This window comes from Tympanuchus pallidicinctus, unplaced genomic scaffold (genome assembly GCF_026119805.1).
Source record: "Tympanuchus pallidicinctus isolate F22 unplaced genomic scaffold, pur_lepc_1.0 scaffold2, whole genome shotgun sequence".
NCBI lineage: Eukaryota > Metazoa > Chordata > Aves > Galliformes > Phasianidae > Tympanuchus > Tympanuchus pallidicinctus.
Genome location: NW_026294721.1, coordinates 50,014,620 through 50,029,888, shown reverse-complemented (window position 1 = coordinate 50,029,888; position 15,269 = coordinate 50,014,620). Strand labels below are relative to the sequence as shown.

General features: G+C 39.8%; 1 long non-coding RNA gene across 1 annotated transcript; it reads right to left on the bottom strand.

Moving 5' to 3' along the window:
- Window positions 1-8,445: 8,445 nt before the first annotated feature.
- Window positions 8,446-14,766, bottom strand: LOC128079885 (uncharacterized). Its single transcript, XR_008206355.1, has 2 exons — window positions 12,232-14,766; window positions 8,446-10,803 (listed from the first exon to the last, which is right to left on the bottom strand). It is a non-coding gene; the product is annotated as an uncharacterized LOC128079885 (long non-coding RNA).
- Window positions 14,767-15,269: the final 503 nt, after the last annotated feature.

The following is a 15,269-nucleotide window of genomic DNA, read 5'->3' as shown; positions in this document are numbered from 1 at the left end:
ACTAAAATCCTCCTTACACATACTTATGTCATCTTGTTCTTTTAACTGTGTGTCTTAAAGCTCTAATGGCAGAAGAAATAATACCTCACAATGCATCTCTCCAAAATTCCCATTGGTGTGCTGAAAGGTAGTATTAAGATCATTAAGAGCATGGTCTCTTTATGCTCCCGTAAGCTTTCCATTTATTTGCTTTTAGAGCTCTAAACTGCCGCAAAGTTAATATTTACAGCAAGATAATACGTTACTAATAGAAATATGATGCACACTTACTCTTTCTGGTTATTAATATTACTGTCTAGGCACACACTGTATGTTCGTAAGGATTATGTGCTTGCTAGGCACGTGCAAATGTCAGGCACAGTTAGACTCTCTGCTGAAATTCAAAAGGCTATGCTGTCCTGAAAACTCGATTATGTACTGAACATTGAGGTCCCCCATGTTCCCACGTGTTCCCTCGGAGTGCTGCTGGCAGTAATAGCAAGTAGGCTTTATGGTAGACAAGCATGATATACAGACTGTATAGCAACAATTTTGGCTGAGCCTATTGTGTATGTACAGCTCAGATCTGGGAGGCGTGCATGTTGTACAGGTCTAGCAATGAACCGGGAGGCTACAACTGCTGCACAGTCAAGAAGTGCTTTGTGTTGGCCAGTGCGACTGAATTAGGCTTTCTACAAATTTGGTTGTGCATTGATGTCAGTGATGGCAGAAAACCGAAGTCTTAGATTTGGATTCAGTTCCAGGACTCCAGGAGCTGGTATTTCAGCCATGAATTTAATCTACCTATGCTACTGGACTTCTTTTCTTTGCAGATAGGGGAAAAGACAGTGCTATTTTCTTTCCAGATGTTGCACTAGAAATGTTTTCATGTATTTGCTATAGTCTGAAGAGACATGTCAGCTTCCATCAAAGGAGGTGGTAGTAAATTTCATTGACAGCTTGTTTCTCACTGCTGGCAGTCTTCTGTTTCTAACTCACAGATCAGTTTTCAGTAAGGCCATTTCTAATGTTCTAAAATTGAAAGCAGTTTTAAAGAGCTGTTTGTTTTAAAAGCTGTCATAGAGCTGAGGAGAATAAATGCTTTTTTTAACTAGCCTCAGGCTGCCCATCTGGTCATTGGCTGTGCTCCTGGACAGGATAGGGACCAGACTTAGGAACAGAGAAAGTAAGTTGAGGCAAGTGCTATTGCTTAGTACAGCATCTAGTTTTATTGTGCCTTGGTTGGAGTCTCAGTGGAGTTCTGCAATATTAAATTCAGCTGTTTCATCAGGCCTGCAGGGTAACTATTACTGAAGATTTACTTTTTTTTTTTTTTTTTGAGTCTGGGGGAGGACAACGACTGAAAATCCTCCAGGACCAGACACCAGCATTTTATTCACTGTCAGAGTGTGTCTCCCAGCAAAGCTCCATTTGTGTCGAGCATCACTGAGTAGCTGTATAATGGAAGGAAAAACAAATGGCGAATGACTCTCGATTGCTTTTGTGTTGTGCTAACTGCACTTAGGTATTTGTTTAAATGAAAGCTTTTAGCATAAATAGCTATGCATACAGAAAGCAATCAAGGTTTTGAGAGGTCTGCCTAAAATTTCTATTTGCTTCCACAACAGCTGTAAGAATGAAATAAACAGAATAGTCTGACAGGAACCATATGCCATTTCTTACATTAGAGCAATAACAATCAACTTGTAGTACATTATTGCACCCGTGTTGAAGTGTTTGTAACTGTGTAATAAGGATGTTTAGCTGTAAGTCTCTTGGAGGGTGAGGAACTCAAGCTGCATTTAATTGAAAACTTAATCTTTGAAAAAGCAGTCAGATCAGGTCATAACACAAGGTAAGTTGTAACAGAAGAGAATTAAGTGTAATGTTAATCAATAGTTTGTGCAACTTTCTCTGAGGTATGCAACCAGTGGGTTTGGTTTGGGAATATACATAAATGGTCTGGAAATATCACCCTGAATGTCCCACATTTAAGTGGAGAGGAAACATGTCCACCAGGAAACTGACTGGAACAGTTGTTCATCACTTTATGCAAAACTCTGATCAAGAAGAAAGAAACTTTTGCTTTTTGCTTGTTTAAAAATTGTATTCATATTAAAGGATATTAGTATACATAGCAGAAAACATTGTTTATATGAATAACTTCTTATGCGATTTGTTTGAAAGAACAAAGCCTTATTTAAGTAGAGGTAACTCTGGCAAGCCAGTACTAGTTTATGTTACAGTAAATTATTCCAGCCTTCTAGAAATTGAGTATTTGAAGACAATTGCAGTTTAAGCACAAAGAAACAACAGCCCTGAATTGTACAGATAAAGTTTAAAAGTGCCACCAGAACCCTATCCAATGTGCACATTTTTATTATTGAGCTGCTAATGTAATCTTATGACTGTCAGGTCTGACTTTTGTGAATGTAAATAATATAGCAAGGGAAATCAGAATTTGCTGTACTTGCTGTGTGCGAGTCCATGCCTCAGGTTGAAGACTTGTTAGAGTCAGAGAGTTTCTACATTTGAATACCATAAAGGAAGAGCTTCATTACAGTTTTCCAAAATTGAGGAAGAGAAATAGAACTACAGGCTTAGGGGGGCAGGTTTAGTTCTGCTTCACTTCCATTCAGTTCTTCAGGCTTATGTTTCCCATTTCTTCTGGCTTCCCAGTTACACCTGACATCAGAGCATAAGGAAGGCTTACATAATCTCTAAGAGATCTTGCTCCTAAGTAATCTCTTAGAGATTATGGATTTTCTGAAATGGATTTTTTTCAAAATCCTGTTAAAGGAATGAAATTAAGGATGCTATTCTTCACCTGAAGGCATATCAGCCTAGTGGTGTTTGCCTTCAGATTAGGAATATAAAGCAGCAGGAGATGGCTTAAAACAAGATGTTGTTTCCTTGCAAATGTTACCACTGTTATGACCTGCTAAGTTCTGCCTTGGTTTGATATTGACTTTGAGTGCCTCAGTGATCCCCGAGCCAAGAAGAAATGTGGCAATCTGTTATTTTTGAATCAATTCCTTCCAAGGAGCATCTTGGGCAATTTGGAGTATATTCTGCGGGTACTAATAGGATCATTGGTAATAATAATAGATATTGTGGGGTGGGGCAGGATTAGCAAGAGGTGGAAGTATTACTTCCTGGGAAGGAATGAAACACAAGGTAGTTGACTTTCTACCTCTGGTTGTATCGTTGCTGCTGTAGTAACTGCTCCTCAAGCTGTGTTTTTTGGTTTGCTAGTTTGGTTTTGTTTTTTTAATCTTCTACCTGAATGTTTTATTTAGAGAAAGTGGTGATGAATGACTGAGTCACAGCTGAAGTTGGTAAAAGGTATCACTCCGTTCAGAATTGCTGATTTTTGTTAGGAAATAACATTTAAAATGGGTAATGCAATTAAAAATACATATTTTTGAATTCAAAGAGGGAAGATAGGTAGTCCTGACTGTGATTATAGATCTGAGATTTATAGACCACTTGTTATTCACTCTCTAGGATGCTAATGGGATCCCAGAGCTATGTATTATTGGAATTTATGGGCAAATGGCGATGTAGCAACATGCTGAGTTGTTGGAAATTTCCATATTTGCTGTGTTTGATGGAAGACTCTTTGTGGAAATGTTTCCTAATTTGCTTTGGCTTCCTTACTGCCAGCAGATGCCTTGTGAGGTTATCTAAAATAATTTATACTTCTCGCTAGGAAATACAGAATGATTGGATGAGTTGTAGCCGTGGAAGCATAAGAAATTAGTATTTCCAGCCTTTTGTATCTGAAACTAAATAAAGGCAGCTTGAGGGGAAATGAGGTGTCCATTAAGCTGCGTCCATCATAAATTGTGAAAATCTACTCCTGTTGTTCCACGTATTCTTTCTAACACTTTGGAGCACTGAGCAATGAAGAAAAGGTAAATCCTGTTCTTGGGGTGAAGTTCTTCTGGATTTGTGCGCAGAGTTTTGGTTGAATAAAAGGCCTTGGAGTATCTAACCGATCTGACAGTACTTTTCAGGGATGACAGGGAAAGATCTAAGAAACAAAACACATACCATCAATCTTACGTCTTTCCTTTTTATGTTTGCTTCACCTGGAATTCTGAGAAAAATCTGGCATCAATAGGTGATCAAAAAGCTACAGCACTGCATGTCTGTTTGTAAAAACACTGGAGCTGCTATGTAATTTTCATCTACTCACCCTTGCAGGATGGAAGGTTATAATGGGGTCCAATTTAGATCCAAGACTCCATGCTGATTTACACCCCAGGTAACTTAATTTGGTGGAGCTAAATAGTGAATTGTCTGCTTCCTAGATTACAAATACTTGCTATCCTTGTGTTTGTTTTTTATTCATTACTGGGTTGTACTCATGGCACGTTTGTACTCTTTCCTGATTTATAATGGATCTCTTTATTGAATTATTGAGCAAAACTTTTAAATAAAACATCAAAGAATTCTCTTCTGCTATCAATTCTCCTACAGTCATAAGATGCATCAGCCCTTAGGACCACTTTCCTCATCAGAATACTAACACTGCTAGACTTATTCCTAAATGCACTGTGCACAAAAATATTCATGCAGTATAGCCTTTTTTTTTTTTCTTGTGCCTTGTAAATATGCAAAAATAGATTGCTTTTTAAAGAAATACCTATTTATGTCTCTGAGGTGGCCAGTAAGAACCAACAGGTTTTTTCTGCTTTCAATACCATTTTACAGGTAAGGGAAAACAAAGTACTTACAGAAAATATATGTAAATTGGTTCTTAAAAGTAAGTCCATAATAATAGTTTAGAAAAAGAGTAGAAACTGACTTCCAGCCCTCCTCTTCCTTGTTCAGCATGTTACTTGTTCTTCTGGGTACTGCTTTGCTTCGAGTAGAGAGCCGCAGTAAATCCAGACTATATGTGGAACTATGAGCTGTAATCGTTTGTTAGCAATGCAGTTTGTGTGGCAATCAAATTTGAGTTCAGGTCTTCTTGTGGCCACTCGTGTGAGCCCTGCTTGTTAATGCTTTATTGGAGTTGGACTGCTTGATTCAGTGGTGTTGTACAATAACTTTGTGCTACCTTTGAGGCACGTCACTTCCATAGAGCTGTCACTTCCATAGAGCCGGTAGGTCTGGTTTGTGCCTGGAGGGGATCAGTGTTTAGTCTGCAAGTTAGAGAAAAAAAACAGAACAAAACAGAGAGAAACTACAACACTGTTCAGTTTTCCCAAAACCTCAGTAAATAGTTTGTTCTATAAGTATTATATTTTAAGGATGGGTGAGATGAGGCTTCTGGGGGCAACATTCAATTTTTGAAAGTAAAGCATAAGCTCTGATTCACAAAAAATGAGGCTTTAAACAGTTTGGCATTGTTTCTTTATTTTGTATTTTTAATGAAACACTGAAAGGAATACATTATTGATACATGTTTATATTTAAATGTTTATTCTGTGTGGACACTATTCAATAGATATTTCTGGTATCTGGATATTTTTTAAAGGCTAGAAATGGATAGCTAAGATACCTGAACTAGAAAACCCTTCTGTTGTATCTTGTACTCCGTTATGTTGTACTCCATCTAAGGGGAATAGGCTGTACAAAGAAAATAGCTTACTTTGGTACTGATTTCAATAAAAGAGGTAAAGGAACAAAGCTAACATTGCTTCACTGGCAAGAGTTTTCTGTAGCCTTAGCCCAAGGTCAGTTTTGTTTTTCTGTAGCTGAGCAAGATTTTGGTCAGTGCTTGGGCAAAAGTGATGAAAGAACAGCCAGTGTAGGGCTCCGAATGCAAGGACATCTCCCAGAGGCTCAGGAAGCCTCTGACCTGTGCTTGGGTGGATGAGGGAAATACGCTGAGGAAAAAGCGCTATCGTCCTGTTATTCTACAGGACTCCAGCTTTTATTACCAGACACTGACAGAAATAATATACGGGCTGAGCAGCACTTAGGTGCATGCCAACAATACTGATATGATCTGTTATTGCTCTTGTGCATTTGCCATGATCTGTGTGAGTTTTCATGTTGTTTGAGACCACGTGTATGCTTTCAGCTGGAGTTCTTTGAGCTCTCCTAAAAGACTGATTCCACCCCAATTTAGAAACAAAGCAAAGCAAGGTAGTCATAGGTGGTTCAATATTTAAATATAAAGTTGCCTTTTGAGTCCTACGACAGTTCTCCTCCGTGACAGCTTCTCATATCAAATCCTAACGATGGAGTCTCTTTGCTTTATGATCTGAAGCATTTTCCCTTTTGACTTCGGGGCCCCACCATTGTCTTTATTAGTTATATGTACCTATATGTCAGATCTTTGTGTATGCACATGCACACACACGAGGGCTGCTTCAGAAGCAATGCCTCCAATTTTATGTTGGCCCACAATGTCAGAGGCAGATGGTGGTGGTATGGCAGTAGAGGTTGAACCTATCCATCGGTATTCCATTAAATGTTGTTGCCGTGACAGATGGCAGCAGAGGGGCACTCTGGTAAAATGGTGTCTGACATGGAAGTGCACATAAACCAAAATGATGTCATTTAATTCCTCCATGTGGAAAAAACAGCACCTGTTGATGTTCCTTGACACTTGCTGAATGTTTCTGGAGACCAAACAGTGTGTGTGAGGACAGTGAGGTGGTGGGTGGTGCATTTCAGCAGTGGTGACAGTGAGTCACCTCCACTGGTGCAGATTGCTCCGAGTGTGGCATGCAGGCTCCTGTTCTTTGCTGGCAAAAATGCACAGCTGATGGTGGTGGCTGTGCTGAAAAGTTGTGTTTTGTAGCTGAGAATTTGGTCTCTCAAATAGTGTTATTGCGCTCTTAGCAGCTGTTGTAGCTTCCATGGAAATAAAAAAGAAGTATTACTTTTGGACCAACCTATGTATATTACATTTCAAATATATTCTTATTCTTTAGTTTGCAGCATTAGTCTCAAAGAAAGCTTCTTGTTCCAGTTTCCCCAGCTAACTCTAAATCTTTCTTGCCTTTACTGCTCAAATGCTAGCAGGCATCTCTCAGGCAGCTTTCAGCTTTCTGTCTAGTACTGTTTCTTCCCTGAGCTGTTGGAAACTCCCAAATTATACATCTGTAGCTCATGTTTCATTTGCAAGTATCATTCATTTTTGCCCTTAATTTGTGTTCCAGCTGGCAGTGGGGATTGTGGCAGCCCCAGACAGTGCTGCAGCGCTTGACACTGTAGATCCTTCTACTGAAACTTAAGTGTTTTCTGTCACACTCCAAGGTCTTTTTATCCGTTTTTGGTTGTTTAGGTTGCTTACTGGGCTCCAACAGTATATTTTAACTCCTGCTGTTCTCTGATCCAAAAGCCAAATCATAGAAGATAAAGGAGACAGGATTTTTGTGGGTTGTTATTTTTTTTTTTCTCCCATGTGTTCCTAACTTTTCCATGCTCAACTGGTCTAGTACAAATAATGTAACTCCACAGTTAGCAGTGGATGCTGCTGTTTTGGAAGTTCAGGGAGGTAGTATAGCCTCACTGAGGTAGTACAGCCTCCCTTTGCTGGTGGAAGCTGTTTTCTTCTACTTCAGTTGCAGCTGATCTCCTCAGACCTATGGGGTCACTGGCTTTGCAATTTGGGTTCCCCCAGATCTGAACTGTGCTTTGCTGTACAAGACTGAGAAGCCAGATTTATTTGTTACATTTTGTGGAATGTGCTCTGATGACAAGAAAGCTGAATGTTCAGAGTGGCAGCTGTCTTCTGAGCCCTTGAAATTATCTAAGAGATGCAACTTTGATGTAATTAAGAGGGAGAAAATGCCACAGCATTATTTTCTGATAGTTGCTATGCTTCCCATGGGTACGGTATAGGAACTGCACTTCACGTCCATGACAAGATGTTCCCTTCCTATATCCTTTCCCTTTCCTTTTCTTAAGTCGTGCTACTTCCAGCTTTTCACAATTTGGTAGTGGTTTGATGTTTGACTCCTAGCAGAAATCTGATGAAGGCTGCTTCTGTCTTGCATTTGTGAGGATGCAAAGAAATCCAGCAGGGAGCTCAGCAATCAAACATCTCTGAAAGCAAACCACATGCAGAGGTCAGAGACGAAGGCTTCTCGTGTCTAGCAGGGAGTAGAGGAAGAGGAACTCTTACCAGCCTCCAGTTTCTTCAAACCTGTGCTGGGAGATGAGAAAGGTCCCTGTCCTCTTGGTGCTGTCAGAAGAGTGAATGTGTGTGTGTGGATAGGTACTGCAAGAAGCATGAACATCATACCAGAATAAAAAATTGTACCAAATAATAGAATGAAATTTCATAATGATGTCAACAACAACAAAAGTCTATTTCTGTCTGGGGACTGTGGCAGCAGGAATGACATGTGCAAGACAGTGCCATTAGCCATTAGAAGCTATTGCTTAAGAAAGGACAGCAAAAGTGGAGAACAAGAATGATGGTCTTTACAAGATGTGATCTGTATTCCACTGCTTCATTAGAATAAGTTACTTAAGATCTCTGTGGTGTTTTTGTGGTGTTTTTTGTTTGTTTGTTTTTCTGCCAGTGGAGGCTTTTTAAAAAAACCTAAAGAAGTGTCTGTTGGTCCAGGTTTTCTTTACTTGGTCTTGTAAGGAAAAGATGGATAAAAATAGCTCTGAATAGTTCTTTCAATTTATGTTAAAACTTTATGTAACTTTATCCTGTCTCTGTGGGGTAACTCTCCAGGTTAAACCAACTTCTATGTCCTGCTCTCAGTGGTGTACATGTGAGTTGTGGTTCCTGTAATCAGACATGAATCAGACAGAAAAGTTCACTTGCACTCCTTGAGGGATGTAATGTCCCATTTTTCTCTCTAGCACAACAGCAGCAAGTTCTGTGATCATTGTCTTGCAGAGAAGGAATAATAAGGTAAAGACAAAGCATGAGAATATGATGGAACATAAAGGGTTTTCAATGAATACAGATGCATTGCTCCTTACAACTGAACCTATACTTCATAAGAATCATCATGCATTTGGTGCCAGGAGCACTTTCCAAATCTCCTGCCATCTGTGCACCTGGCAGAAACTACAGGAAATTCATTCATACATCCACTTGGGAGCATATCCTTCCTTGAAAAACCAAACCAAACAAAAAAGCCCCACCACAACACTTCCCTAAAAGCACACAATTCTGAGATATATTGTACAGTGAACGATACTAGACTTCAAGCAGAATGCTGTTGAGAGGATTATATTTTTCCATTTTATTTCTTGGGCTGGAGGAGTTGTTCTCTCAAAATGGCAAAATGCAGTTACCAATATATCAATCTGCTAACAAGATGGTGCTGTATGCAATATTTTCATCTTCAAGAGAGATTTCAACACAAATTTGTTTCTTGTCCTAAAGTGTATGGTCAACAGAAAAATGACTGTGACAGCCATAACGGGAATGATGTGAAAGAAGAGAAGTTTTCTTTCCCATGTTAATTCCTCTTACAGCACAGTAGCTGGCAGTGTGCACTCTGTACAGAACTCTGAAGTGGGCAGGTGGGCTCACCACAAGAGATTGCCACTCTTAATCTGTTTTGAGGTGATTGTGTATTTAGTAAGCTGGGAGTCTTCAGCACAGGGAAGGCCTGTGTGCAAGGGTGTTTAAAAGATACGTACAGGAATGAATCGTTTTGAGGTAATGGTTTATGAATGCTTGTGCACTTTTTTTCCTAACATAAGAACTGGAAACTAGCAAATAAAATGATCTAGCAGCATGTTTACAATTCAAAGGGGGGGGGAAATGATACAAGTTGTAACTTACCCTGTTGAATTTCTATTGTGAGATGCTTTGGATGCAGTAAACATGTTCTTGTCAGGCAAATTCACAGGGAAACATAACAATGTAGACTTGAAGCCCAGGTTATCTTTACGTATCAATCTATCCTTACCAGTTTCTTGTATTCTTTTCCTTCCGATTACCTCTACTGGGCTACACAGACCTTTGGCTTGGCCTGGTGTCCTACAGCCATTCTTGTATTAGTGAATGGAGCTTTAGTATTCTAAGCTCAGTAACATGACTGACTGTATTGTCTTTATATGTTTCTTTATTTTACGCAGATGCTAACCTTTGTCTGTGTGTGATTTTGTACAAAATATTACAAAGACATGAGTATGTTACAGAACAACTGTTTCTGTGTGGTACACAGCAAGAGATGCTGTTAAAGAAAAAAGTGGGTACTTCTGTGTGACTGGCCAAAGAATTCAAAGCAGATGTCTACTCAAGGGAACACAAGTTTTCTTTACGTTGGGAAATACCGATCGTAATCACCTTCACAATTGCTTTTTCGCAGTCAGAACCTAAGCCTCTTCAATGTCTTTAATTTCTGGTGGGGTGTTCTCTGTTTAAATGTTTGAATCTGTGGTACAGGGGTAGATTTCACCTCTCTGCAAGTGACATTTAGAAAGCGTGTGATAATTTTACAGGACGTGTAGTGATCATCCCTTGGTTGAAATGAAAATAATTATGGCATAGGCGTAGTATTAGAAGTCTTCAGCAGTTCTCTCTCTGGGTTGCTATGGAACACAGTCAGGCATTATCTGAATCTGCTGAGGCAGAATTAATCAGAACTCCTGCAGTCTCACCTGTCTCAGCTATACCGTGTTTTGCAATATATCATCTGTTATATATTTTAGTGGATTCTCTCCATCATCTCCATCATCCTTTTCACTTCTGCAGGCAGTGTTTGGCATCTTTGTATGTTGTTGAGTAGCAGCAGTTGGTGGGAAGCCAGGGACAAGCGAAGGGAGAAAATCGATCTTGCTCCTTCCTCTCTGCACTCATCTCTTCTTCAGTGAGATCATCCTGCCTTGTAGCCACTGAAGTGCCTCTTTGACTCCTTTTTCTCTTTTCTCACTGTCCTCCTAAAAGAACAAGGATAGACAGAGACTTTGTTTTTGGTTTTCCTTTTTTTTTTTTTTTTTTTTTTTTTTTTGAATAGAGTGCGGAAGGTGAGAGGGAGCAGAGGGAAGGGACAGGGATGAAGATATCAGGAGATACCAGTAAGAGGTGGATAGCTAAGTTTTCAGTAATACTTATAAACATCAGTGGTTTAGTTTGTTAATGGCAGGATGTCATGAACTCTTTAAACTGTAAACTTATTAAGGTTTCATTTGCAGGAGAGGAAAAGCTTGTTTTTGTAGCAAAATGCTCTGCAGCGTTAGAGAGAGTAGTTGCTTGCTATGAGAGGCATTCCCTTTTTGCATCTTCTAGCTCCCTGCACCTTTAAAAATAAAAAACAATTTAACTCATGACAATCTGATGAAAAATAACCGTATTTCAAACTACCACAGTAAATTTGTTCATTCTTCTCTCCCATCCCCCCAGATCTCAGTTATGGCAGATGAGAAAAATGCCACAGGTGCCCCTCAGTTCTTTCACTTGTCAGACATTCTCATGGCTCATTTCACACCCAGGCTAGCCTGATTTAAAAGGTATGTTCAGTCTTCTAATTTATGGTTAACAAGTCCATATTATCTTTGCAATCCCTGCTGCCATGCAATAACAATTTCCAATGCAGGTTCTACTGAGAGCTACAAATAATTTTTTGAAAGTTTACTGATAATAAGAAACAGTTCTTGAGGAATGAGAGAAAGCTTATTATAATAAATGTTTGCAGGTGTTAGATGAAGAGCATAGTTGAAATACATGTATGTAACAGCCTACTAAACTGGAGTCTCATAGTAAGAGATGGATAATGATAAAGAAGCCTTATATATTTTACAGCTCAGAAATTAATTTCTTAGACTTCCATCATTCAAGGAAATCACATTCAAATCACTGTTCAAGTGACATGAATTTTCATACTTGCAGTAATCTCCTGTATTGACAGTACATCAAAAATAGTTCCCTGAAGAATAAAGCTAATTTTCTAACTCAGTCAGCCCTCACTTTGAAGTTTGAATTGGGATGGTGATGGAAAAGTTTCTGCAAAGGTTGAAGTACGGAGCCTTAAAGCATTCTTTATTCTTCCAGTATAATGATGGCAAATCTAACCTCTCTCATTTCAACCCTTTGAATAAGTTCCTCAAGCAGAGAAAGGCAGTTTCGCCTTGCTGTGCTTAACTCTTTCAGTTCCTTTCTCTTCTAGATCTTGTCCAACTGCCATTTATCCTGCATGATTTCTTATTTCAAGGTTTTGACTAATCTTACAAAAGTGAAACTCTTAACAGTGCTTTTGCATATCTAATAGGCTCATGTTAAAGGTACTTAATTCATTACATGCAATGTTTGAACAGGGAAGAAATGCAGAGCTGGGCTGCCCATGCAGTACTGAAAATCTGGGAATATACCTTCAGGAGGAGTGAGGTCCTCTTCAGAAAGGCCTTCAATGGCTGTCCCTTTTCTCCAGGATAGGTTCTGTAGCTCCTTCCTGGCTTTTCCAAAGATGCTGAGGTGGCAGGTTTTTGCTGAGTCCTCACCTTCTGTTGCTGCCCTCAGCCCAGTCTTGTGCTCCGTGTGCCAACCCTGTGCAGCAATGGTGTAAAACCTCTGTGCTCCAGCAGCATCCTAGCAATTGCTTAGGGGCGCTCTTCAGATGTAAGATTGAAAGAAATAATGTAACCTCATAAATCAATGCTTATTAATATTGAGTTAGATGTTTTATGAAATGACACTGCTAGTCACCTGTGAGTATAAAATTTAGCTTCTCTTCCTCTTCCAAAATGGAAACTACCCCCTCTCTGCTTTGGTTATTTCACTGCTTGTCTGATGGCTTTTAAGTGCTCAAAATTAAGTGCTGCTGCTGTGGACATTCAGGTTCAGATGGGTGTGAGCGACCAATGCTGTTTGTGCGCTGGATTTTCTGTTTCAGGGTGTGTCTGACTTGGTGGTGTGATTTCAGTGATGGACACAATTTGGAAGGTTTTTAAAATTTTTTTTAGTATTATTACTTTTAAAGGAGAATAATAACAATTTGGTAATTAATAAAATCCAGGTCCATCTGTTTTGCTAGCAGGCCCTCATACAGCCACTATCACACTGTTACTAAGCCAATGACTGTCAGTATTTCGAGGCAAGTAGGTAATTATTCAGTTTTCTCTTCCTACTGGGATGCTCTCTGAAACACTCTGAAATTTGAAGACCCATCAACATGAATAAGTATTTATGGCCCTAGTGCCAAATTTCACTCATATGTAGAGTAGAGTAAGTCCACATGCTAGATGTTTATTTCATGGCAGGGCACACTGGAAATGTGCAAGTGAAAGACGTTCCACTGCCACAGATAAATAGGAAGTAGTCAGGGTAAGAAGTAGGTAAGAAGATTCTAATTCCCACAGCATCCTGTTCAAGTAATAAAGTGAAAGACACAAGACTGCCAAACAGAATAAACTAACTCATTTGTATGAAGATGCTGAAGACACTACCTTGTGTCTTCTGGCACTAGCTGCTTTTTTGCTGGCTTATATAAGATTCAGTTAAAAATTAACACACCTGTTATTGTTTCTATCTTTTGCATATGAATTTACAGGGTGGAAATCCAAAGATAAGAGACAGGCATAAATGATTCGTGAAAATACTCGATTTTTAAATATGCCTCAGAAAATACTTAGGGAACTTGATTTCCCTTTTTTCAATCTTCAGAATTAGCAAAAATGATGATAATGTCTGCAGAACACGAGTGGAGACACCTATCCTTCAGAGATGAGCACGATTTTGAGCTGCTGGAGGAGAATAAACAAACCTTCAGTATGAACATGCTTATGTCTTACATAGGAACTGAAAGTGTAGGAAAGAGTCATTGTCTTACAGTAGTACACAGGCAGATTTTGTGGGATTAAATTTCTAATCAGTCTACTCCTGAAGTGCTGCACCTGATGTTTCTTTCCACTTATGCTGAACATAAAATATTTGGTTAACTGTGTGGGCTGCAGAGCTCTGTAAATAACTTAATAACTTCCTAATAATCTCAATAACTTCCTAATGCTCTTTTCAAGCATTAAGGTATTAGAGTATCTTTTTCTGGCCATGAGGTTCTCAGAAGAGTTAGGGTAGTTCTGAAGCTTTTTAAAAAATATATATATATTTGCAATATGATTCGGAATCCTTGTCTTCAGCCTGAAAATGTGAAACGGAAGGAAAATAACGTAATGCACTCACCTGCATAAAATGATATGCATGCTGATTACCCCCATTCTGCTTTAGATTAGTGAACATTTAGTTTAGGCTACGCTTGGAACTGGTTAGAAGAATGGTTTAATCTCTGGCACTTAAAACTGTTACAGAAATTACAGGGATCCAGTTGTGTCCTGTGCTGTGTGTTCATGGGCATTGGCTGTAAGGAGACATAGGAAAGCTTAATGTCTGACAGAACTGACTGCTGAAAGAGTCAAATGGCAACAGCAGCACAGCTAAAGCGCCCAGCCTGGGTGTCTATGGCATGTGCCTGGCTGTGGGGGGTGCGATGCTACAGAGAGTCTGCTGGTTCCTGCACGAGACAGGCGCTGTTGAGGGGACCAGAAATCTGTTCTCTGCAGATCAGATTTCCACACAGAGATCATTTCAGCCACGTAAGAATTGTAGGGTGATATCCCTGAATGTCGCTTACATCAGGCTTTTTGTGAAATCCATAGAAAAAAAAGGATACTCAAAAAACAAATCAAATTCATCTTCCCTTTCTGAATGCACCCTGTTCACTAGTAGCTGTACCTACTTGTACTTTCCATCTGGGCGAGGTTGTGTCGGTCACAAAGGGTCCTGCTACAGCTGCTGGCAAGGGGAGCAGGGGTAGGAGGAGGGGCAGGCCTGTCCAGGAACAGCCCTCCCGTGCTCGCTCTTGGCACCAGCTGCGGGTGCCCAGTGGGTGGTCCTGCCCTGCTGGCTGACAGCAGTGGCCATCTCCATTGTGTTGAATGAGCCACTGCAGCTATCAGTGTTCTGGGCTACGTGGGACTGTCATTCCTACATCATAGTGCGCAGAGTTTATGTTTCAAATTACCCTGAATTGTAGGGCAGACACTGAAGGGAGTTCTGCACTCAGTGACAGAGACGGTCATTCAGCTGGTGCTGAGCAGAGCTGGGATGCAGATCAACGTGGTGCTTGTGGTGTGGCTGCTGTGCATTCCCCAGTTTTAACCTCTAGGATTTGCAGTAGCTCTGGGATGTTACCTTCTGCACAGGCACAAGTTGACCAAAATAAAATCCTTCAGAGAATGTGGCATTTTCTACATGTGAGAGAAATAAATAAGTAACGGTAGAGAGGAAAAGTGGAAAAGAAGATAGGAGAATTTACATAATCTTGGTTCAGCTACAAGTTCTGTTTGCTTATGGGCTTACTGAGCAAGTTTCAAGTTGAGGCATTTCAGCCCTTGTTACTACCCTGGCAACAAAG